The 25264-nt window shown below is 39.0% G+C and overlaps 1 protein-coding gene across 1 annotated transcript in view; it reads right to left on the reverse strand.

The window, feature by feature from the left end:
* Window positions 1-21983, reverse strand: part of LOC124152124 — a 38219-nt gene extending 16236 nt beyond the window's left edge. Inside the window, exon 1 of the mRNA XM_046524898.2 lies at window positions 21805-21983. The gene's annotated coding sequence lies outside the window, so the exon portion shown is untranslated. The remainder of the gene's footprint in view (window positions 1-21804) is intronic.
* Between the last annotated feature and the right edge of the window lie 3281 nt (window positions 21984-25264).

Here is a 25264-nt window from a genome sequence, read left to right on the forward strand (position 1 = left end):
TCATGAAAAAATCGAATATCTTCCTTTTTCACTCATTTTAGATTACCTATGCATTTAGTGTTGTTGAAACAAACTTTTATTCTGATTCACATAAACATAATTGATAACATCCATATAGGTTTTCATTCGTTCTTGCTTTATCCATACCTTGCAGGCAGAAAAAGACCCTTATCGTACCTTGGCCTTTTCATAAACATGATTAGTTCTGAGGTGACACTCACGGACAGTGATCCTAACAGGAGATTGTTAATGCATGACATTTTACAGTACAAATAGATCCTGATAGCCTGCAGTGACAATGACAACAGTTTGTTTTGTTTGCAGGTTAATGTTACGGTTGGCAATATTCCAGCTGTATACTATTTCGGGAAATAAGGGGGTCACGGGTCGCCAAGTCATCTCAGGAGCTGCAATTGGCTGTGCAGAGTTATGTCCCTTGGGCATGCCAGAAAGCTATGATTGTGGTTCAAGTTTAAAAAATTATGTTTAATGACAATCCTGGTTTTTTAAGACCAACCAAACCACGATGAAAATATTGAAAAAATATCTATATAATAATAAAAATAATTACTTGTTTTTCAGTTATCTGTCCTTGGTCATTGGGCCTACGGCCTTGTGATTTTGGTAGAATCTAGTACTTTACAGTCTACATTCACCAAGCGGATGCTCCTTGTGCTACACTATTATTACCTTGGTTAATGGATCAGTGTGCACTCGTTTTCCATTCTCATCTCCCTGGGGAGTATTCAACCCCAGCTGCCTGTGAGGTGCTAGAATGTTAACAGCCACATTACCATCTCATCCTATATCGGTAATCTGTGAGTGACATACTTATTCCTTGGTTCTGGTGTCTTTTGTTTTCAAAATGAAATAAATACAATTACCATGAATATACACCAGTGAAGATCTGACTTAGCATGCTTAGGATACTTCTTGAACAACCCATGCTTGCCATAAAAGGTAAAGATGATCTGGTGGTCAGACTCAGAGGCTTGGTTGATGCATGTCACTGTAGAGTGAGTGAGTGAGTGAGTGAGTGAGTGAGAGAGAGAGTGAGAGAGTGAGTGAGTGAGTGAGTGAGTGTCTGGTTTTATGCCGCTTTAGCAATATTCTAGCAATATTCCAGCAATATCACGCGGCGGGGGACACCAGTAATGGGCTTCACACATTCTACCCATGTCGGGAATCGAATCCAGGTCTTTGGTGGGATGAGCGACCGCTTTAACCACAAGACTACCTGACGGCCCCCATGTCATTGTATACCAATTGCGTAGAACGATGCTGATGTCAATCACTGGCTTATCTGGTCCAGACTCAATTATTTACAGACCAGCGTCATATAGCTAGAATATTATCATGATTATATAGTACACATGTATACAAAAAAATACCCCCAAAACATGAATATATATGACCATTTATGTCTTCCTTAAGATGAATTTGCACATATTGACAGCAAAAAGTGCACAAAATGTTTGAAAACAGATCTGAAATGCTCTTAGTAAATTCCAACACAATAGTAATGAGAATTGTCTCCTCGAAAAGAGCACAAACAAGTTTTGTTTTGTTTGTTGTTTAACGCTGCACTCAGCAATATTCCAGCTATATGTTGGCGGTTTGATAAATGATCAAGTCTGGACCAGACAATCCAGTAATAGACATTATGAACATCGATCCACGCAATTGGGATCAACCATGTCAGCGAGCCTGACCACCTGATCCCGTTAGTCGCCTCTTACGACAAGCACAAACAAGTGATACCCAAAACGGTACATAAAGCCACAATAATGATCTCTGTCACCAGTAGAGGAGTATCTGATATCAAGATAAGTAAACCGTATTATCACGGGACAATAGATTGCATCATGTGGTGGTTCGACTTGGGGAGATAAATATCATGATCATGATGATGCTCCAAAGCATGGGCAATTAAAAAGAGAAATATACTACTCAAAAGAAGTTAAAGGGCAAGTGAAGTCAACATAGCAACTTTGCAGCTTTTAATACTTTACTGGGGGCGGTCGGGTAGCCTAGTGGTTAAAGCGTTCGCTCGTCACGCCGAAGACCCGGGTTCGATTCCCGACATGGGTACAATGTGTGAAGCCCATTTCTGGTGTCCCCCGCCGTGATATTGCTGGAATATTGCTAAAAGCGGCGTAAAACCATACTCACTAACTAACTAATACTTTACTGCATACTCTATCACAAATGCTTGACCAAAATTCAATTTGAAAAGCAGAAAATGTGTAAAAAAGATGGTAAAAAACGACAGGTGAAATCATCCCCGAAGAATAGATTCCGTTGTATGTATGAGTGAGCGAAAATATCAATCATTAATATAAGATTTGGGCTATCAATGAAATTACAGAAAAACAGGGTTTCCAATGTGACAAATGTGAAGGTTGATTTTTTTCTCTTAATTCCAAGAGGGTCGGCACTTGTTTTCCGACTACAAGTTCATGGTTAAGACCAGATTTCAAACTTCCATTCATTGCAATGTTTCCAAAGAGGATGCCTGACCACCATTAGCAGCAAGGACTTTGCCACAAAGGGCGGTCGGTAGCCTTGTGGTTAAAGCGTTCGCTCGTCACGCCGAAGACCCGGGTTCGATTCCCGACATGGGTACAATGTGTGAAGCCCATTTCTTGTGTCCCCCGCTGTGTTATTGCTGGAATATTGCTAAAAGCGGCGTAAAACAATACACACTCACTCACTCACTCATTGTCACGAAGCACAAAATATCTGTTAGTTTGACGCTACCAAAGAAGAAGTTTCGAAACCTAGAACATGCCCATGAGAGGGAGAAGAGACAACATTTGCCAACCAAAATCCAGTTGATGATTATCACAATGCTGTTACACAGTTAGTTGGGCTGTGAATAATGTATATTTGAGATGTTGTGTATTAATGTGTTGCAATTGTTATCCATGTGTTACAAGCAAATAAGTTTGTTTTGGATGCTGATTACGGGCATGTGGTTTCACTTGGGACATTTAAACACTTTCTTAGTTTGCAATCTTTTTCCCTCAGAAAACTGTAGTTTCTGCCATGCCGTTAACTTCAGCAACATGAAACAGTCAAGTGGTTCTCTACTTCTTTTGAGTTGGGATTGATGCTCATGCATCAACCAAGTCAGTGACCTTGACCACCCGATCCCATTAGATTATGGTGTGTGTGTGTGTGTGTGTGTGTGTGTGTGTGTGTGCGTGCGTGTTTGTTTAACACTTTACACAGCAATATTCAAGCAACATAAATATGACGAGGATGACAACAGTCAGGACCCGACAATCCAGTGACTGATATTGTAAGCAACAATCCTCACTGTCAAGGTATGACATGCATCAACCAAATCACCGGCCAGACCACCCAATTCCTCACCAATTCTAACCCTGAATCCCCACATGAATAAAATGATCATCACTCAATTCATTACAGTTAGATAGCCAAACCCATACCTGATATCTCTGACAAAAGCAGACTCTTAATATTCTTCTCAAAAACCCAAACAGATCCTAAACAACCAACTTACTTTACCCAACAATCAAATCCAGACAACCTTGTACACGTCCAAAAGAAACTTACTTCCTTCCACAGTATATAATAGAACCTCAACATTCTTTTCAGTCATGCTTGAGTAACGTTGATGTCTGGCCCAAGTCCATATTGAGCCTCAGTCTATGTGAACTCATCACTGCATTCAACAGGTTCTCCAACGTCATTGTGCAAGTCATCACAGGCAATTTTCCAACAGTTCCCCAGTTCCCCCTCACTGATCAACTACAATGGCTGTCTCAGGCTACTACACAATGCCCTGGTACGAGACAGCTTAATGTACCATATGAAGCTCAGACAAGCACCAATCTGGATACCTGGGGGACTTCTCAAACATATTTTGGACCTTTAAAAGAGAGCTTCGTGTAGTGCTGCTTCAACAGCAAATCAGTCACATGGCGCTGCTTGAAGGAGGCATAGGTATGGGACTGACAAACCAAGAAACAATCTGGGATCAATCTTCCCCATCAAAGGTTTCTGGAACAAAACTCAATTTGCAGCACCTTAGACCTGATTTGGAGTGAGTTTAATGGCTCTGTTGGCAATATTCCAGACACATTATAGCATCTTAACGAGGCAAGGGAAATAAGTGACTGTAATAGTCCAGTTTCCACTGGCTGAACCAGGCTCGAATTTCTGGGCTTGATTGTAGTGCCACCAGTGACCAATCAGATTCAACCTCTCATATCACTTGCAATTGCTTCAAAACAAAATGACGGTGCCCAGTGAAGACGATCTGATCGATATTAAAACAAGATCTATATTGTGACAAAACAGATCTTACTTCGTGAAGTGCATCAAATCACGTGAGCACCTTGATTAAAAACATGAAAATATTTGGAAAATATCTGTTGACATGAAGATGACGGTACACATGCTTTGAAAATCCTGAAATTGACTGAAATCTACATGGCAGTTTACGAACTGGATGTTGATTTCTTTGCATTATGCATGGACTCCTTAGTCCAGCCGAAACATAACTCCATAATTCCAGCCAGGAAGATGCATTATGGTTGCATACACTAGAAAGTCTTCACACTTAGGACCATGATTGGAATCAAACCAGTGTTCGTACTGACTGACAAATGTTAAACCACGAGGCTGCTCCACCACTCTTGGGCTGTTAACAGATGGGGAACCATCTTCCTACCATCCTTGCTTTGAAGAACTTACCTGAAATTGGTTCCATTTTGTATAAAAACACCCTAAACATTCTGAGTTTGGAATGGAGTTGGAATGACAGCATTCTCCATACCTCATTCATGAAAGGAATTTGGAACCATTTTCCTCCCATCCTAGCTGAGAAGACCATGGAATGTTCATTAACTTCCAAACTGGAACGACCATATTGGTACCTTCATGTCCAAGGTTTCCATGTTACCAGGCCAGAAATAAAGCAGAATAGTCCGCTTATATTCTGCTGCCGGAAAAAATATATCAAAATTATGCAGTCAATTTTGGCACATTCTGCGACCAAAATTTGATCATTCTGCACACAATTCTGCAAACTCTCAAGCTTAGTTCCGTGAATTTCGGAGTTCTTCACCTGTCTGACTTGTGGCAGTCATTTTTATGATAAACTGATCCATGGCCAGAATAGCTTATTGAAGTGAATCAGGAGATCCCTAGTGTAAACAATATTTGACGAATTCTCTGGCAGACAAAACCAAAATTCTGCACGAGTTCTGCACTAAATGTGATTTCTGGAAGATAAGTACATTTCTGCACCAAGCTGGTATTTCTGCAAACTATAATGCGATCATGGAATCGCAGAAGACAGAAACAAAAAACTAAATTGAAATCTCCTTTGATACATGTACCATGTCTGATCTGATTTCAACCCACAAACAAAATTTGAAAAATGTAGGGGTTACAAGACAACCCCCAGTCTGAGCATGGACCAGGAATGTCCTAGAAGTATTTCCTTTCCTTTACTTAACACATGACAGCACTCCTACAAAAGGAACATTTCTTTGGGGCCCATCACGCTCTACTAGGTCTGTTTGTATCTGGGATGACATGCCAGTCCTTTCAGTGAGATAAACACATGGATCAAGTTAACAATCAACTCTGTATGGTTGACGAAATCTTCAGAAAATGGTTTGGTAATTGTCAAAGATTATGAATTGATAGCTCTCCAGAAGGATTTGTCAATAAAAACATTAACTGTCTACAGCTCCACTTATTTTTTTTCGTAACTATTGACATTTTATATATGTGAGTTTCTATTTCTTGCTCATAGTTGCACGTATATTATGTTCTTCGATACTGGTTTCCCAAGGAATCATACTCCGTGGTCATGCTCACATATCTCCAGACGGAAAAATAACATTTTGATATTTTGAATAGTTACCTGATACCTGATTGGGTGATTAGCTTGAGTATGAGGAATGAATGTTCAAATCTAACCCTTGAAATTCAACCTATCTAAGATTACCTTCAACTTAAATAGAATTTCTTTTTAGAAGTATTTATTCAGGTTATGAAATAATTGTCCAAATATAGTAATGCGGCCATTGTCATGATTGTAATCATGTAGGACCTTGTTACTTCAGCATGTTGTGAGTGAGTGAGTGAGTGAGTGAGTGAGTGAGTGAGTGAGTGAGTGAGTGAGTGTTTTCCAGCTCTGACAAGTATTTCAGTCAAATTAAGGCATGTCAGTTTGATGTGATAGTAAAGTCTTAGATATTTACCAGTTTCATGAAACCCATGAAAACTGATATGGAGCTGACAACCTAAAAATACAATCACGGCGAGTCTGGGATTCAAACCCGCAATTTAGGTTTCTGGAACACCCAAGGAATTCAACTCTGTACAGCTAATTGTTGCGACTTAGACGACTGTGCCGCCTAAGCCCCTGACAAATATATGGTTTGTTTTGTTTTATGTTTAATGCCACACTCAGCAATATTCCAGCTATATGACGGCGATCTCTAGCAATATCCCAGCTAATGGCGGCGGTCTGTAAATAATGGAGTCGGATCCAGACAATCAAGTGATTGACATCATGAGCCTTGATCCACGCAATTGGGATACGATGACATGCATCAACCACGTCAGCGAGTCTGACCACCCAAATTGGGTTAGTCGCCTCTTACAACAAGCACAGTCACCTTTTACGGCAAGCATTGGTTGCTGAAGACCTATTCATACTCGGATCTTCACGGGTCGACCAACACATGGAGAAAAACAGACACTATCAGTATACTGTGAACAGCACTTGTTCAAATTTGTCCCATATCATTTTTTGAAGGGTAAGCAAAATACATGGATACAGATAAAAACAAAATAGAACAGTAACCATGGTAACCTTCGAAATAATAATATAGTCCATGGCTGCTACGAATTAGCAGGGATTTACCCCGGGTTCTAGGATTTGCCCTTTGAAGGCAAATTGGGAAATATTTTTCTAATTTGTTGAAAATTGGGATTTTTTAAATTTCATTTTTTCATTACATTTTAATACTGCTTTCAATGTGATAATATACACTCAACCATAAAAGCCACTGTGAACATACGGATGCTGTTGTGAGACAAATTGAAGTCATTTCATCCAAGTCATTATATTAGTTATAACTATATTAACATGAATTTGGAAATTTTTAATTCTCGTTTATATTTTTGGGCCGAATACCATGAATACCGACCTGAGTAGGTCCAGATAAATCCTTGATGAGACATCTAATAAAAATAAGCCTTTGCTGATTGTCTAGGATAAACTGTATCTGAGGTTATCTGATTGGCTAACATAAAGTGTGTGGAAAGCTGTTAGAATACATTGTTTGTCTGGTTAAGAAGAAGAAGAAAATGAATAGTTCATATACACCCACAGGGAGCAGAGTACAAAACATGTACATGACTAGTTAAAATGAAAAGTTATAAACATTGACATACACAATGGAATACAAATATTGCCCTGTTTAGGTCCGGAGAGGAGATGCAGATTTTCTTTGCATGAACATTTTGTAAATCAAATGGGAGATAATTTTGGCAAAAGAGTCTGGTGGACTTAGTAGCATTTTCAGTGATATCGGGTGCACAGCTAAGGTGGATGATGAATTTAGTTCCAGTCTCAGGTTATGAAATTAAAAGACAATGATAGTGTTGCTTGCTTATATTCCAGAAAAAATGTTAATAACTGTGTCTGGATCAGACAATCCAGTGATGATATTATGATCAACTATCCATGTCATCGGTGTACGATGACACACAAACAACCACCAGACTTGGTCGCCTCTTTCACAAGCTTAGGTTGCTGTGGACCTGTTCAATCCGTAAACCCCTTGGGATTACATTTCAGCATTAAGAGAGGGTATTTAAGCTCTGATGTTCATACAGTTTGGCCCTCACTCTATGAAGGTTCATGCTCCATGAACTCACACATAGTGAAAGTCAATTCTTATAATTTTTTGTATTACTATTTTGTGCCTCAAAGGATCTAGATCTGTACGCAATATTTAGTACGTGTGACTCCATGTTTACAATGACAGCCAAACAACAACCAGCTGTATCGGGGAATAAAATAGTTCCTCAAAACGAGAGGTGACATGAACATATGTATGCTCAACATGCTTTACAGGAACAATCTTTGTAGTTTCTTTACAACAAATGTATTCAAATAATATCCTCATCAGATGAGAAATGTCTGATAAGAACTACCTCAGTAAGTCAGTCACATTAACAGTGTCGTAATACATTTACATCAAGTACAAGACGTCAAAATGGCCGACACGATAAACGTGTCGGGAGAGATTTTGGAAGTTGTTAATGAACCTGTGGAGGTTACATGTTTTAGTCATCATTGAACAACTGGTCGAACATTGAAAGGCGATTAAAGATGTGTTAATTCATAGATTGCTGTAGACTGTCAACGCAGCCTAGACACATTCGAGTCGACACTTCAATAGTGTGGATGTGCATTTCTTTGTTTTGTTCACGAAGTTTCGGTTGTAGCGAGGATATTCATAAACGATCATCCAGTCAAACTCTCTGATGTTGCTCAATGTATACTGAACCGCTGAGTTTAAGATTAAAGGGTGTAAATGATCAGAAGGAACGTTTCTGTATGTATTCGTGCAAGGGAATTCCCAGGGGCTTCCCCAGGAGTCTGGAAGTAGTCCGTCAGTGTTTACGTCATTTCAAGAACACGGTATCGTGAAAAAAGTAAAAACGTCAAATTGTGTCGTTCATACACTTATGAACATCAATTTCACGGTAATGTGACTGATCTCTCGCCCAATGGAAAAGCCGTATATCGTGTAAACTTCAAATTAAAAAATTATACAGATATGTTCCTTAAACACTTAAAGAATGACACAGTGACGTTGTATTGTTGATATATGGTTGTCATCAATTGAATTACATGAATATCCCATCTTGTGCTATGATTTGACATGTGATACCTCTGTCAGAAGAACATTTGGCAAACAACCAATGAAAGTGAAAGGTGCATGTTTTTTCACCTTAAAAAAATATGGCTTCATTGCAAAACTGGTAACTTGGAGAGCACTTATTGGCCTCACGTCATTAACTGAAAGACGAGTCTGAAACGACTGGGTGTTAGATATCCACAACATCTGCACTGTCATTGTTGTTCTCCATTTGGAACTGCCCATTTTGATTCAACTTTGAGAAATAGATTCAGACATGTTGCTCTGAAAGTATTTCAATCCACCAAAGTCATTGATTGATTTGAAAGTTCACCATAGGTGACCTATGTCGGGCCATCTTACCGAAACAAGGGAGTTAACAGACTGTAAAAATCCAGTTTCCACCCTTGCTGAATGTGCCTGGAACTTAGTGGCACAATTGTCATGCCACCAGTGGAAATTAAGAGTTACAGTAAAACCTTGTTGTGTCAAACATGGATGTGTCAAATTCCCGGTAGTCTCGAACTCACTTTCTGTTCCCTGCAAATTCCTTCCATATTTATCGTCATTAATACTCGGATCAGTCAAACAGGATGTGTCGAATTCTCGGTTGTCTCGAACTCATTTGGGAGTCCAAAGTATCCAAAATGTCCAAACATTATGGTTGGTTTTCGGTAATTCAGTTTGTTGGTTGTCTCAAAACCTCGGGTAAGTCGAACCTTTTTCAAAGTCCCTTCGAGTTTGACACGAGGTTCGACTGTATGTCCCTTCTATTGACCAATCAGATTCCACCTCTCATATCACTTGTCTTTAGACAAAATGGCAGTGCCCAGTCAAGATGATCTAATTGATAATGAAAATACTGCAGTGGCCATGTTGTTCATGTCATCGTATCCCAGTTGCGTGGATTGATGCTCATGATGTCAATCACTGGATAGTCTGGTCCAGACTCAATTATTTACAAACCGCCGTCATATTGCTGAAATATTGCTGAGTGCTGCGTTAAACAACAAACAAACAAACAAACAAACAAACAAACATGAACCAGATGTCAGACTCGTTAGTCCAGCCAAATATAACGCCATAATTCTAGCCTAACTTGGAAAGGGTGAAAACTGGACTTTTTATAGTCAGCTAGCTCCCTTGCCTCATGGAAATAATGGCGGGCGTGACATATTCGGACAAAAATATCCGATTTTAAAGCGATGAATTATTAGACATTTAACATCTAGAAAAAATCATGTGCATGGATATCTGAAAATCTCAAGTGCTGAAAATCTCAAGTAACTGATATATTTTGCCATCAATCATAAATAATATGAAAAACATGACAAATTTCGCTGACATTTTGTTTTCATTGGTTGTCTAGTGATCAAATCCATCCATGCAGATTTATAAGCTCATATAATGTTTCACTGGGATCGAAATAGCAGCAGTCGTGTCAGTAACCTAGTGAGTGAGCTACTAGACTTAAGAGGAACTGATAAACCCCAATGCTCTGAGGAATTTCCTTTTCAAATGCCTGTATGCCAATATGAAATTGCTGATAAATGTTGTTTCTGAATTTTCCTCCGGCTTTTAAGACAGATAAAACACTGTCCCTTGGGTTTGGTTAAAAATATACACACGGGGGCCCCTCCCCATCATGTTTGCATTTTCAATTCGAACCAAACCCTCGGGAGCATGTTTTCTCATTTACTCATAATCCTACTGCCGCTTTTGCCTGAAGCATTGTGGGTATCTTGTATCTCTTTGTAACCTTGTAAGAGGCGAGTGAGACCTGCTAAGACTGAGGTTTTAGGCTGTGTCTATTCGCACGATATCGTGTACATAAGGAGTACATATTCCACAATGTACACGATATCGTGTAAATAACAGACAATTTCTCCCAATATGCACGATATCGTGTAAATAACAGACAATTTCTCGTAATATGCACGATATCGTGTAAATAACAGACAATTTCTCACAATATGCACGACATCGTGTAAATAACAGACAATTTCTCACAATATGCACGACATCGTGTAAATAACAGAACTTTAACACGATATATCGTGTAAATAATGAAACATTTACCATAATATGCACGAAATCGTGGGAATAACAGCACACGATACTCACACGTTATGTTATCACGGGTTATATTATTTGATCTATCAGCAGCGATTACGAACATTACATATCATATGATATAAGGTCAAACCAAGCATTCCAATACTTGTATATCTGTAGTTTTCGTCTCTTATGTGATTTCAGTGCCAACGTCTGTTCATTACGACAAATTCATTAACTGTAACCTCCAGAAATTAATAGACCAATCAGCGTTCGCGTCTCATGGCGGAGAAGGGAGTTTTCCGGTCGTGTATATAGCACGGCATAGGTCCACTATTTGCACGATATCGTGTATATAGACGGTCCGGAGGTTTTACATTTCACATGAAAATTCCATGACGTGAATCAAACCTGAAACCCCACATAACCCGTTTAGTATAGAACCCACTGAGCCACTGCAAGGGTGTTCAGTCTTACATGCCATGACTTCAGTTGCATGCATGCTGCACACAGTGTTTCTCTTGCCCGCTGTCATTGAATTCATCTTACACAGCGACTACTGCATTGTTTCACTATAAGGTATCCCAATGTTTTCTTATTCTTGGATTTCTTGCATTTAGATTGTTCACAACTTAAAACATGATGGTTTTAAAAGATCGAGCTCTGGAAAAGCACTCTGGATTTGGCCCTTGTGCCCCCACTTGAGGTTTTACTTTTTTTTACCCAAACCTTAGAGTCGTGTTTTTACAATAACATCATACATAATGAAACAAGCACGTCAGAATTGTTACTACCACTCGAGAATTACAGATCCATCCAGTGATCAATATCGAACTAGGACTGTGACAGACCTTGAAGAACAAACCAGGTATGACCCGCCATGCATGTTTGTTGTGCTTCGCGTGAGACAGCAACCTATCACAAAGTTCCAACAGAATCATTTTTAAAGCAGATGTTCAATAAGAAACGAAGTCTGATTTGGTTGCCATGGTATCTAAATGTCATAACAGCATTCTCTTTCTATTATCACCTTTCTAAGATCTGTTTTGAAGATTGGCAGTAAAGGAGTGTTGTTTGGTGTTCATATTTTAAAATAAAACCCTTGAGAAGGCGTCAGTGTTCAATAGGTCACACAAACTGTACCAACAAAAAACCCTCCCTTGAGAAGATGTCAGTGTTCAATACATCACCTACACTGTACCCTCACCAAACCCTCCCTTGAGAAGATGTCAGTGTTCAATACATCACATACACTGTACCCACACCAAACCCTCCCTTGAGAAGATGTCAGTGTTCAATACATCACCTATACTGTACCCTCACCAAACCCTCCCTTGAGAAGATGTCAGTGTTCAATACATCACCTACACTGTACCCACACCAAACCATCCCTTGAGAAGATGTCAGTGTTCAATACATCACATATACTGTACCCACACCAAACCCTCCCTTGAGAAGATGTCAGTGTTCAATACATCACATATACTGTACCCACACCAAACCCTCCCTTGAGAAGATGTCAGTGTTCAATACATCACCTACACTGTACCCACACCAAACCCTCCCTGGAGAAGATGTCAGTGTTCAATACATCACATTCACTGTACCCACACCAAACCCTCCCTTGAGAAGATGTCAGTGTTCAATACATCACATACACTGTACCCACACCAAACCCTCCCTGGAGAAGATGTCAGTGTTCAATACATCACATACACTGTACCCACACCAAACCCTCCCTTGAGAAGATGTCAGTGTTCAATACATCACATACACTGTACCAACACCAAACCCTCCCTTGAGAAGATGTCAGTGTTCAATACATAACATATGCTGTACTAACACAAACCATCCCTTGAGTGAGTGAGTTTGGTTTTACGCCGCTTTTAGCAATATTCTAGCAATATCATGGCGGGGGACACCAAAAATGTTTTTTCACACATTGTACCCATGTCAGGAATCGAACCCGGGTCTTCAGTGTGACAAGCGAACGCTTTAACCACTAGACTACCCGACCACCCCTCCCTCCCTTGAGAAGCTTGTAACAGCTATTAGAAGGAAGTAGTGGTAATTGAAAATCTTTTAGATGAAGCAAACAGTTTTGTCACAAATTTCTGAAGGAAATTGTTACCATCTGAAGCAAACCTTAATCATGTTAATGTCCTGTTAGTCATAATGGCAATATCACCTCAAGAGGCCATCCTTTTCATGGTGCAGGAAATGATCATTTGGATTTTCTCAAACATGTTTCAAAATCTTTTAAGTTGCTAAAAGGAAAAACATGATGAAGACTTCATTAGATGGCAGCTTAATATTTGCTCATTGGCATTCAACAAATGGCTAATGTTGTCTTCAAAAACACAACATGAAAGAACAAGTCCAAACATCTCCTCTCTTTGCTAATATTAATGCTTGTTGGTAAGCATGTTTTAGGGGTCCCTTGCCCATGTTGTCATGACTGTAAAGTAAATTATTGGAAGCCCAAGACAAGCGAATTTATCATAATAGAAGAGAAAAATAATAACCTGGATTATTGAGGATTTCTTCCATGAACTGATGAAGTATAAACAAGATAAACAAGAATAATTCTCAAATAGAAGATACTGTATTCGACGTAATTTGCTAATATATTGTCTGGCGAACAATCCCAATTAGAACCCCTTCCGATTGATCAATGTACAAAAGACTTATTTATTCATGTAAAATACACACTCGTATGTTATATGCACCCTTAATTATGGGCAATTAAATTCTGGAAAAATATATCTGTCGTATATAAACATTTCAGGCTGTTAGCATAAACCACGAAATTAATCTTTCAACTGTTTTTATTACCAAAATAATATTCTAATAAGTGTCCCCTATTTTAAATTTTGACAGCTCCCTGGGCTCTTATTACGACGAATACGGTACTGTTTTCAATGTAGGGGTTTCAGTCAAAAGCAAACATGATTTCAAAGATGTACAAGTCTTGAATGACAGTGATATTGCCCAGTAAAGCCCTGTTGATCACTTAATTTTACAATAAACATTCTTGAGTACTTCTTCGTCACGTTTTCTGCTTGAAATAAAGTGCCACACTTGCTGAAAATAATGTAGGAACCACAACTAATATTATTTAATGAAGTACAACAAGTATTCAAATTGACAAATGGGCGGGTTTGCGAAAGAAGTGCTTCTAAATAAAAAAAATTCTAGGTCATCAGCAAAATCATGTCTGACGCAGATTTGACACAGCTGGCAGACCAATCAGAATGCAGCCTTTCAAAATGTAATGGTAGAATTTCTCACAGACCTCATTAGAATTGAACATATCCCTCCAAAAGAACAATGTCATAATACTAAACCACAATACAGTAAATTACGTTAAAAACGAACATGCTGATAACAAAATAAAATTAGTGGTCCCTTTACTCCTGTCCATTTGCTGTATATATGCTGTATATATGTTTATAACGAACTACGGTAATAACAAACTAAAATTAGTGGTCCCTTTGAGTTCGTTATAACAGTGTTTACTGTAGTGGTGTTTTATATTTCACTCAACTTAGAACTGTTTCTGATGAAGTAAAACAATGGAAAAAGCTATGTTAGAATTACATACAAGACTATTTGTTGTTTTCATTACTGTGTTTTACGGTCAGGCCATATCCCTCATTGCTTTAGGAGTAACTCGGACCATCTCTGTGGCCTAGTAGATACTGCATCTGTCTGGAGCCCAGGTCAGGGGTTCAATTACCTGCTGCGTCATACTGTTATTGTTGTTACCCTGCCTGGTTATCATCATTTCTTTACGAAAATTCCCTGCTGCGTCATACTAAACAGACTTTGGTACTTGTTGTTACCCTGCCTGGTGTGCAGCATTTCTTGATGAAAATTCCCTGCTGCATCATACTAAAGAGACTTTGGTACTTGTTGTTACCCTGCCTGGTGTTCAGCATTTCTTGATGAAATTCACATGCAATAAAACCATCCTTAGTGCATGCAGGCAAGCTGAGCATGACCAATAATCGCTATTCATCAACAGTGTTTGTTTGTTTGTTGTTTGACATGCATCAACCAAGTCAGCGAGCCTTACCACGCAACCCATGCTTGCTGTAAAAGGCGACTGTGCTTATCGTAAGAGGCGACTAACGGAATCGGGTGGTCAGACTCGATGACTTTGTTGATGCATATCATCGTATCCAAACTGCGTGATCGATGCGCATCATGTCAATCACTGGATTGTCTGGACCAGACTCGATTATTTACAGACCGCCATCATATAGCTGGAAAATTGCTGAGTGCAGCGTTAAACAACAAACTAAGAAACAAAACATCATTCGAAAAAGAGATGAGTGACCACCAACATCTATGAGAATCAACCGATAACTGTGTGGACTTTCGCATTTTTAAGGCTTGTCTCTAAGGGAATTTTTTTTAACCCATTTAAAAAAATTAAGGCAATGATAATTGAAGAAAAGTAACTTAAGAACACTTCAAGTTCCAGAAATAATGTTACGACCATAGGGCATATTGGGTGCGGTGATCATATATTTTGTGCTCTTACAATAGAATCTGTGTATACATCCCCAGGCAGTGTCTAAAAATATAAACTGATGTCCTGTTTACTCCCACATTCGGTTGCCATGTAAACGAGACGAGAAAGTGTGAACTGAATCACAATATACATGTCATACGTTGTGTCTATATTTTAAGAAGTTGTCACAAAAACAGCTAAAAGTATTCCTGTAGTCTATGGTAACAAATAAATGTGATTGTCCATGCATTTGTTTTCAATGTTACCATGGTTACTGGGATTTTCTTCTCCCATTAATTTTTTCGCCTTGAGATGCTAATATCAAACGTACCATTCTAACATACTGGTAATTATCATAAGCGAAAATAAAGAATCTCACCCTCATATTTTTTTATTTTCAAATATGTAAACTACGTCAGTAACGAACACGCTTATAACAAACTGACGGCTATAACAAAATGTTTTTTGTCTCGGACATTTCCTGTATATTTTATCATAAAAATGTATGTAACGAACACGTTTATAAGGAATTAATGGATGTAGGGAACTCACTGTAGTGCCCATGAGTCATTGCCATGAAAACTCAAAAAATAATTTTTTCAAAATTCCCAAACTATCAAAAGGCACCATTTTACCACTAAACCTATTTATGTTCCAAGTTTGGTGAGGATATCTGTCGTGGTTTTTGAGTTCTGCTTTGGTAACAAAACGTGACGGACAACACCCATTCCTATATCCCCCTTCTACTTCGTGGCGTGGGATAATTACCAAGGGACACAAGGACTGGGAATGTTTTCTTGGAAAGAGTCATTTGAACACAGTTTAATAAAATTTGGTTAATTCAAAGGAATTTATATATTCAGTATTATTTTGATAAGAGCAACAAAACCCTTTCCACTTTCTAAGAAATCTCTTGACAAATCCCACTATATCATGAGCATGTGCCTATGAATCATCAAATAGTGATGATACCAGGTGTTTGAAAAAAATGGGAGCATTTCCTGCCCCCCCAGAGGAACCTGTCACAAACACATGCCATGGCAAATCAATTGTTCACCTTAAAACCCCAAATGCATATAAAGTCTACATGTCTACCATAACATTTTTTGAAAGCCGTATTGGGGCCTGGAAAGGTGTAACCTTGATCAAACAACTTTTGAGTGAGTGAGTGAGTTTTCACGTGGCTTTTTACAATATTCCAGCAATATCACAACGGAGAACACCAGAAGTGGGGAATGAAACATGGGTCTTCAGCGTGACAAGCAAACACTTTAACCACTAGACTACCCCACTGTCCTTAAACAACTTTTGAGTTAGAGTTGTATGACGCTTTTTGAATTCTTCGTAGAAAGATTCGTTCTTCAAAAATTGTGAAATATAAACATCAAACGCAGGAACTGCTGGAATATTGCTCAACATGAGGGAAAGTTGACGTCATCCCTCGTCATACAGCCTGGTGGAGAGTGTTTTGTCACTCTGGATCTTTATGCATAGATCGGAAATATGAAACACGAGGCGGTCTCGCTGGTCTCCTTTATTTCTAACTCAGGTGGGTGAATCAGTGGAAGGGAATTGGCTATATGACCGTTATTGTACGATATAAGATGGACATACCTGAAGCTCAAGTTAAACTTCTTGGCCAAATGGCCTTGTTTTGACCTTGACCAACAAATGCAAGGGACTAATTCCAGAAATACAAGAGCATATGACTTTTGATGCCTTTCTTTCCATGCTCCTGCATACCTGTATTAATGTCAACAATCGTAGGAAACGATTTTTTAATAAATATAGCTGAAGAAAGATAAAGCTGACCTGTTTTTTTATGAGTGTGCACTGTAGGGGTATTTTTTTATCACTTTGGGCATAAATTTCCACAACGGGGGAGGAACTGAGATGAGAAAACTTGTTTTTATTTCAGGTTGGAAAGAAAATTCAGGGTGGGCGGGAGATGGGTAATACAGAAATATATTGGGACGCCTTGGGATGGTGGATCGTTGGAACTGTTTGAAAACATTGATGACATTGTGACAACACGAGACGGAAACATTGACCAGATCTGCCTTTGAACCAATGTTCAAAGCAAATCACAGATTACCTGACTGTTGACAAGTCGATTTTTTGTGTCTGTATTTCAATGAAACCGTGTCAATAATATATCTATAACTTTTATTTACTTATGTATTTTATGTCATTTATGAGATGAATAAACATAGCATACACACACAGTGCACATTTTTGGTATTTATCAAGAAACATGATGTAGTTACATGACTTGATGCAAGATGTCCGACAGTCGAAATGCTTATAACGAACTATGGACGTGATGAATTAAAATTAGTGGTCCCTTTGAGTTTGTTGACCAGTGTAGATATATTGACATCAAAAGACGTGGATGAGATTCTATTTATCATCCAAAATCAACCTCCGACTTTTTCAGTTTGTAAACAGTAATAGCCAGTGTCTTGAGTTTCAACAGTACAACGAGCTTCAGAATGATTAGTGTTTGTTTGTTTGTTGTTTAACACCGCACTCAGCAATATTCCAGCTATATGACGGCGGTCAGTAAATAATCAAGTCTGAACAAGACAATCCAGTGATTGACATCATGAGCATCGATCTACACAAATGGAATACGATGAAATGCATCAACCAAGTTAGCGAGACAAACAACCGATCCTGTTAGTCGCCCCTTACAAGCATAGTCGCCTTTCACAGCAAGAATTCTACCCTGGATCTACACAGGTCAGTGTGAGATTAGTGATGTCATTTGATTGTGATAATGTCAAAGCTTTGTTATGCAATTTCATTGCAGCGACTTATCTTCAAGGTGAAAGCACTTGATCTCAACCAAAGGATATATCCTTTGGAAGCCAGTCTTGGGTGACAAAACGTTTAATTATTTATTCTAATCAAGCTGTGAAAATATTTTCTTTCATAGATGATTTAGTGGACAATCATATAAAGATTCCAGTGGTGAAAAAATATATAAATTGTTGTCTAGGTTGATTTGACAGTTAATGTTCACAAATCATTCTTGAAATAATATCTGAGTGAAGGAGTTTGGTTTAATGTCGCTTTGAACAGTATTCCAGTTATCATGGCGTGCGAGCAGGTCGCGAATATTTACTAATTTGCTGAAACCCACAAGGAATATGTGTATGGTGCTGACAAACATCAAACATAATCGGTGCAGATCATACTAGGTATTTGGTGTGCCCAAAGGATGCATCTCCGATACATGAGTGTGTGTGGCTGCTTGTACTCGTCTGGATAGTCTGTCTTACAGACCCTGATACAAATATATATCAAATATAGCCCATGCAAGTCTATAATGTTTGGCAAGTCTAGATTACTGCAGTATCTGAAAATGAAGAGAGTCACTGGGCTCCCTTTTATTATATTTTTATTAAGATAACTGAACAACTGTTTTTTCTGTACGATATGTTCATTTCAGAGACTAGATGTTAGTCTATTGTCTGGACTAATGCCGATTTTACAGTGCTAGCCCACTGAGATACCACTGAGTTTGACATGAATACCCCACTCAGACACAGTATACAGACTCCAAGCCCACCAGTCCTTGTTTTTGCCCAATAATGAGCCAGGCAGGGTAGCAGCAAGTACCATCTTTTAACGTCTTTTGGTATGACGTGACTGGGGATTGAACCCCAGACCTTCGGTTCCCCGGGAGGACGCTCTACCACTAGACCACGGAGGCAGCCCCACACCTTAAGGCGACATGTGAATCATCAGTGAATGGGACGACCCAACTGACAAATTAATAATAAAGAGTGAAAGAATTCAGTGATGCCCTGGGATCATCATCACTTAAAACCCAACAATAATATACATGATATATACCCAACATGCTATGGTACATTATGTATTATTGCTTATTATTATTTTTTATTAGTAGTAAAATTGATTATTGATAATTTTTTTATTTATCAGCCATTCATTTATTTACAAGACATAAATATTGGATTTTGAAAAGAACTGCATTAATTTTGTACATATTGTAAACATGATCTTTGTCATGTGTATTTATCCAATCAGTCAGACCTCATAACTCTTACCTGTTCGTAATATTATGATGATCTGAATATGGTTATTATACATGTCATCTTGTTTAATTTATCTTTTTCATGATGTCAATCACTGGATTGTCTGGTCCAGACTTGATTATTTACAGACCGCCGTCATATAGCTGGAATATTGCTGAGTGTGGCGTTAAACAAACAAACAATAAAAAAAAAGGTTACACCAAATTAATAACAGGTCTTATCCATCACATCAAAATGATTAGATCAGTGATAAAACCCCAGCACTACAAAAACGAACAAGAGTCAAATCTGTCTTTCCATATACAAGAGTAGTTTTTTAGCCACAGAGACAATACTATGGAATTGGGATTCAGAACTTTGCATTTCTACGTCATTCAAAATCATACTTGTTTCCATGGAAACAGATATATATAAATTCTAAAAATCCCTAAATAGCATAAGGCACCAGTTGATAACCTGGTCTTTGTGTATGCACAACCCCATCCCCAATGGAGTCTATGTCCAACTTCTTTCCATAAAATTTAAAAAAAATAAAAATCCAAAAAGTCACAAAATATCAAAGTGCACCACTTCAGTATGTGATTTGCCAAGTTTCGATCAAATACACTGAATGGTTTTCGAGTTCTGCCCCGGAAAAGGAAACAATTACGGACGGACAGAAGGACGGACGGACAGAAGGACGGACAGACAGCCTGACTGATCACTATATCCCCCTGTATTAGATGCCAAGGGGACAAAAGACTGCAAACATGTCCAGAAAAGGCCCCATCGTACACACACCTACAAACCTACTTGTCATGACGCACTCCCGTTGTTGGCCTTGTTACATGCATAGAATACACAATTCTGTATCGTGCTTGATATGACCTTGACCTTACACCGAATTGACATTCTGAGAGATGAGGCACATATTTATTATAATAGCATTCAGCACCTACATGTCGTGTAAACATTACGACAGCCTACATTGGACTGAACTCCATGAGCTATCACGCTACAGTGCGACAACAATGGATTAAAAATCAACAACAATTGATATTAATAGGACAAGATGGAACAATCAAAATATGCCCAAAGGAAAATCAGTGAACTTATCAAATTATTATAGGCATAAACTCACAAATGGAATTTCATCTGAATTGTTGAAATTTAAATTTGATTGAAATTTAAACAAGTGATGATTACAATGTTATATAGATTGTAAAAGGTAAACTTTATAGTGAACAGTAAACTGAAGTTTAATACAGTATCCTAAACAATAGACTCACAGAATGAATAGTAACAACAAATAGTCCATCAAATCTGATGATTGCCACATTCATTGAACATCACAATTTCACCAATTGATTTATAATTAACTCTAATTTATTATTTTAATAAATAAAATCCTTCAATATTGTACAAAGATATGACACAATTTCACATGCTTCATCTTATATAAAAAAAATCACTGTAAACTTAGAAATGAGAATAAAGCTGTACCCGCCTTGTCCAAACAAACTACAAAGCAGAATCAAGTTGGGAAAATGGGGGGGGAATTTGACCACTCATTTGTTCACGCCTTTAGATTAAAGCCAAATTTCTCAAAAGAAACAACATCAATAGAGGGTCAACCAACACAAAACCCAAACATGGCCACATTTGGAGCCTGAAAAGTGCCGAAATTATCGAGTAGTATAAAATGCCCAATCAACCAATTGATACCAACTTCCTGCTTTGAACCAGGTTCCAATCACCCCCCTGTATTGGGTGATTCCATGTTGCGTAATCCAGTATTCACCTCCTAGCTGTGCGATAAAAGTGTCTCGGTGATTATATTCTTCTGATAAAAAAGGACACTGGTCGTGAGTCTCGTGACGTCAATGTGTTACAGACAATCCGCAACATTAGTGATGCAGAAATCAGCTAGCGGCGATAAAATTGCATACCGGAGAACAAGCTTCACCAACATGACGCACAATAGTATACTAAAATCCCCCGACAAATATCTCGGCAAATACTACCATAACCTTTCGCAAAATAGTTCTCCGAAGATGTGAATATTCGTTATTTCAGCCCATTCGGGTTACAAGTTATGCACACCATATTGTATAACATGTCTGGTGATCGGGGGTGAACCGGAGATCTAGGTCTCGGACGTGTCTGCTTCTAGCCAGAATTTACCCCACCTCGTGCAAACCTCGCGAATTGGGTCTGCGGGTTCACGAGACATCTCGCGCCGTAAATCTGCTTCGGGGTTTCTTACCTGTAATGGCGATTATTGGCGACGAGACACGTCGTGGTGTCATCCACTGTGATTGTAAGGACAGCGTTAATTATCCAGATATATCCAGTGGATGATGGGCCCTGGTCAGGATGACACACATTCTCTACATGATTTAGACCGACTTCCATTCAAACATGCACCATGGCTTCCTAGCTATTATTTGGACCAGTCCACTTTTCACGACAGGTATGACAGGTTGTTATAATAGTTGACATGCCGACGCCTCCGCAAACGCGTTGAAATACACATCTGTTGATATGAAATCGATTGCAGGGGGTTGTATTAAGCAACCGCGCAGCTTTAATACACATTCTATGCCATTGTTAGGGCTGATTCTATGGACTGTGCGTAGAAGATAATAGGTATTCTAGCCAAATAAGAGTGCAAATGGGTCGCGATTGTTGACCTAATTTGTAAACTCGTGGTATTCGTGCAACAGGATCGCTGTTCCACTTATGTCTAAAATTATAAACGTGACGTTTTCACCGCTACCACGTTGCGTCATAAGAACACAGCCCAACAATTATTGTCTGAATTTGACCTTGCGCTGGAAATAGGTCAGTTTCGCTATCTGCAAGATGTTTATTGAATGCAATGTGCTGCATTAAGAGAGATCTTCAATATTATGCTCGAGGGATGTTGAACCACTACATATTTTATTCATACGTGTTAACGTTTGTGCAACTGACATCATTACTCTTTAATGTTAACAATTGTTATTTTGTCATTAACTACATTTTAAATCGATGCTGTCAATCAAGCGCACTTATTAATAGATGTTTGTTTGTCATTCTGAACAAAGACATGTTAAATATTGAAAAGAACATTACCTTAATGTCTTTAGTTGACTTCTTTAAAGTCGCTTTGACATACATCGAGAATTGATATTACTGAGTACAAATTATCTGAGCAATGATAACTGTTTGAGTTTCACGTGGAACCTATTTACATATACGAAATAAAAGATTATATACTAATTTAAATCATTTCTGCCAACTATTAATTTTGATGTTTCCATGGCAACTAGGGCCCGGTTATTAATGAGTTTTTATTTATTGATTTGTTTGTTACGTATCGATTGGTTTGTCAACTGAACGAACAGAGACGTATCGCGGTAAAAGATCTGGTTTCCGTCGGAGGCTGCAAATCGCTGTGCGGAGTTACATCCCTTAGTCGGACAAGGATTCGCTGATTGTGGGTTCCTATTCTAGAGTTGACCCCAATATAATCCTAAGATAGATGAACAAGTTATTAGTAAGCTCTTCCGACCGGTGTTACTCCCCCCGACATGACATCATATGTTTAACAGAGCGCGGTTCCACTAGGTCGCTCAACGCATCTAACTCACCATTGATCCGTTTCACTCGCTGACAACCTTTAGCGATATTAAATAATGCATTTATATATTCAATATATATTAATAAATAGTTATGTATATATCATAAAGTGCACATGAATAAAAAAAACGGTAAACGAAACAATCTCTAGGCAATGAAATGGTTCACTTGCTTGTTTAAAATTCTATAAAACTATAAAAAATAGACGTCAGATATGAATAACAGGCATTGAACGTTGTGAGTGCAAATGTCAGCCCCGATATACCGTAAAAGCCGTATAGTGGGGGTCAGATGACTTGGCCTGTTGTATGTCATCCTTCACCCCAACAACATGGGTCGTTGCTCATGTTATCAATAACACAGACGCAGGGTCGATTATTAAATTGCCGTGAAGTTAATAAGGCTCGTTTATAACGCCCTTATTTGCACAAGTATGCACAATTACAGTTTGTGTAAATACACACCCGTAAGGGACTGGTCATTTATTACAGGGGAGGGGGAACCGGTGAGTTTGGCCTAAAGACGCCCCCCCTCCCCATATTATGTAGCATGTTTTCATTGCCCCCCCCCCCCCCCCCCCCCACACACACACACAAATACATGTAACATTCTGCCCCCCCCCCCCCCCCCCCCCCTTCCCCTACCACCACCACCACCACCACTAAAAAAATAAATAAAAAATATATTAAATAAATAAATAACAATTTTTAAAAATCCCCAAATACTGTAATGTACAAAAAAATTCATTCTTGTCTCCCCCTGTTTGGGTCATAATAGTGGTAAGGATGGAGAAAGACTTCCCTCTAACTTCAGCAACCCATGCTTGTCGTAAGAGGCGACTGACGGGATCGGGTAGTCAGGCTCGCTGACTTGGTTGATGCATGTCATCGTATCCCAATTGCGTAGATCGATGCTCATGAGGTCAATCACTGGATTGCCTTCACATATCTCCTTCACATAACTGGAATATTGCTGAGTACGACGCTGAAAAAATAAGAAAAAAAACATAAGAAGGATAACGTTACCTTAGGAAATATTGATGAGAATGGAATCTGGGTAAGACTGAATGGATAATCAAACCAAAAAAAATCATCGTAGGTGAACACGCCCCAAACCAACCATGTTGAATTTACCGATTGCCTGAGTGTGCTAATGTATCATTAAGTCATACCATTCCTGTGTGACGTCATCAGCATTAGTCAGCGTTCTATGTGGATCTAGGCATAGAAATTCAAAATGATGACAACCTCTGTACCAAGCTTTATCTCAAGAGGGATGATTTCAATTTTCCCATCGTGAATATACCATAAGCCCCTTGTTATGGCGCCTTCATTTGCAAGTGGTTTGATGCTTAAGAGTGAGTGAGTTGGGTTTAACTCCACTTTTAACAGTATCCCAGTCATATCACGGCGTGTCAGCTCAATGTGGTTGGAAAGCCCGAAGTGATGCAGGTCTCAGACGTTTACCACTTCGGTGAAACCCACGAGCACGAGTGTGGTGCTGACAAACCTAAAAACATAATCGGGGCGAAACGGGATTCGAACTGGTGCTTAAGAACGTGTGTATATATTTTTATGGAAATACACATTTTGCTCACAGATAAACCTTTCAATCAAGGTTTCACCAGCAAAGACCTGTTCAAGTCATTCCAGAAACGTAAGTGTAGACATTTAGGGCAATTTACTAAATTACCAAAAATGGCGCGTTGCTTGGCAACGCTGATCACTGGATTGTCTGTCCCAGACTCGACTGCCAGCATCGTGGCAGGATTAATGCCTGGAGCGGCGTTAAGCATGATGCACTCACTTGACAGATTAACTACAGTACTATAAACGATTGGTTTATATGCGGAGGCGGATGAAACCGGTTTAAAGATTCGTGGAAAGAAACACGCGGTAATGTTGGTGTGTAATTATTCACTGCCACGATCGTGTTTGAAGATACTGCACCAGGTTAATGACTCCCGGACAGACGCCCACGCTCCTTTCGCAGTAATTGATGTTATAGTGTTCGGCAAAGAGAATGGCTGGACATCAGGGAAGCAGACAGAAGAATAACGCCAAGTCCCACTTTGTTGCTGTGTTAACACACGCCGTTGTGTC

This window comes from Haliotis rufescens, unplaced genomic scaffold, assembly GCF_023055435.1.
Source record: "Haliotis rufescens isolate VD_foot unplaced genomic scaffold, xgHalRufe1.0.p SCAF_4, whole genome shotgun sequence".
Taxonomy (NCBI): Eukaryota; Metazoa; Mollusca; class Gastropoda; order Lepetellida; family Haliotidae; genus Haliotis; species Haliotis rufescens.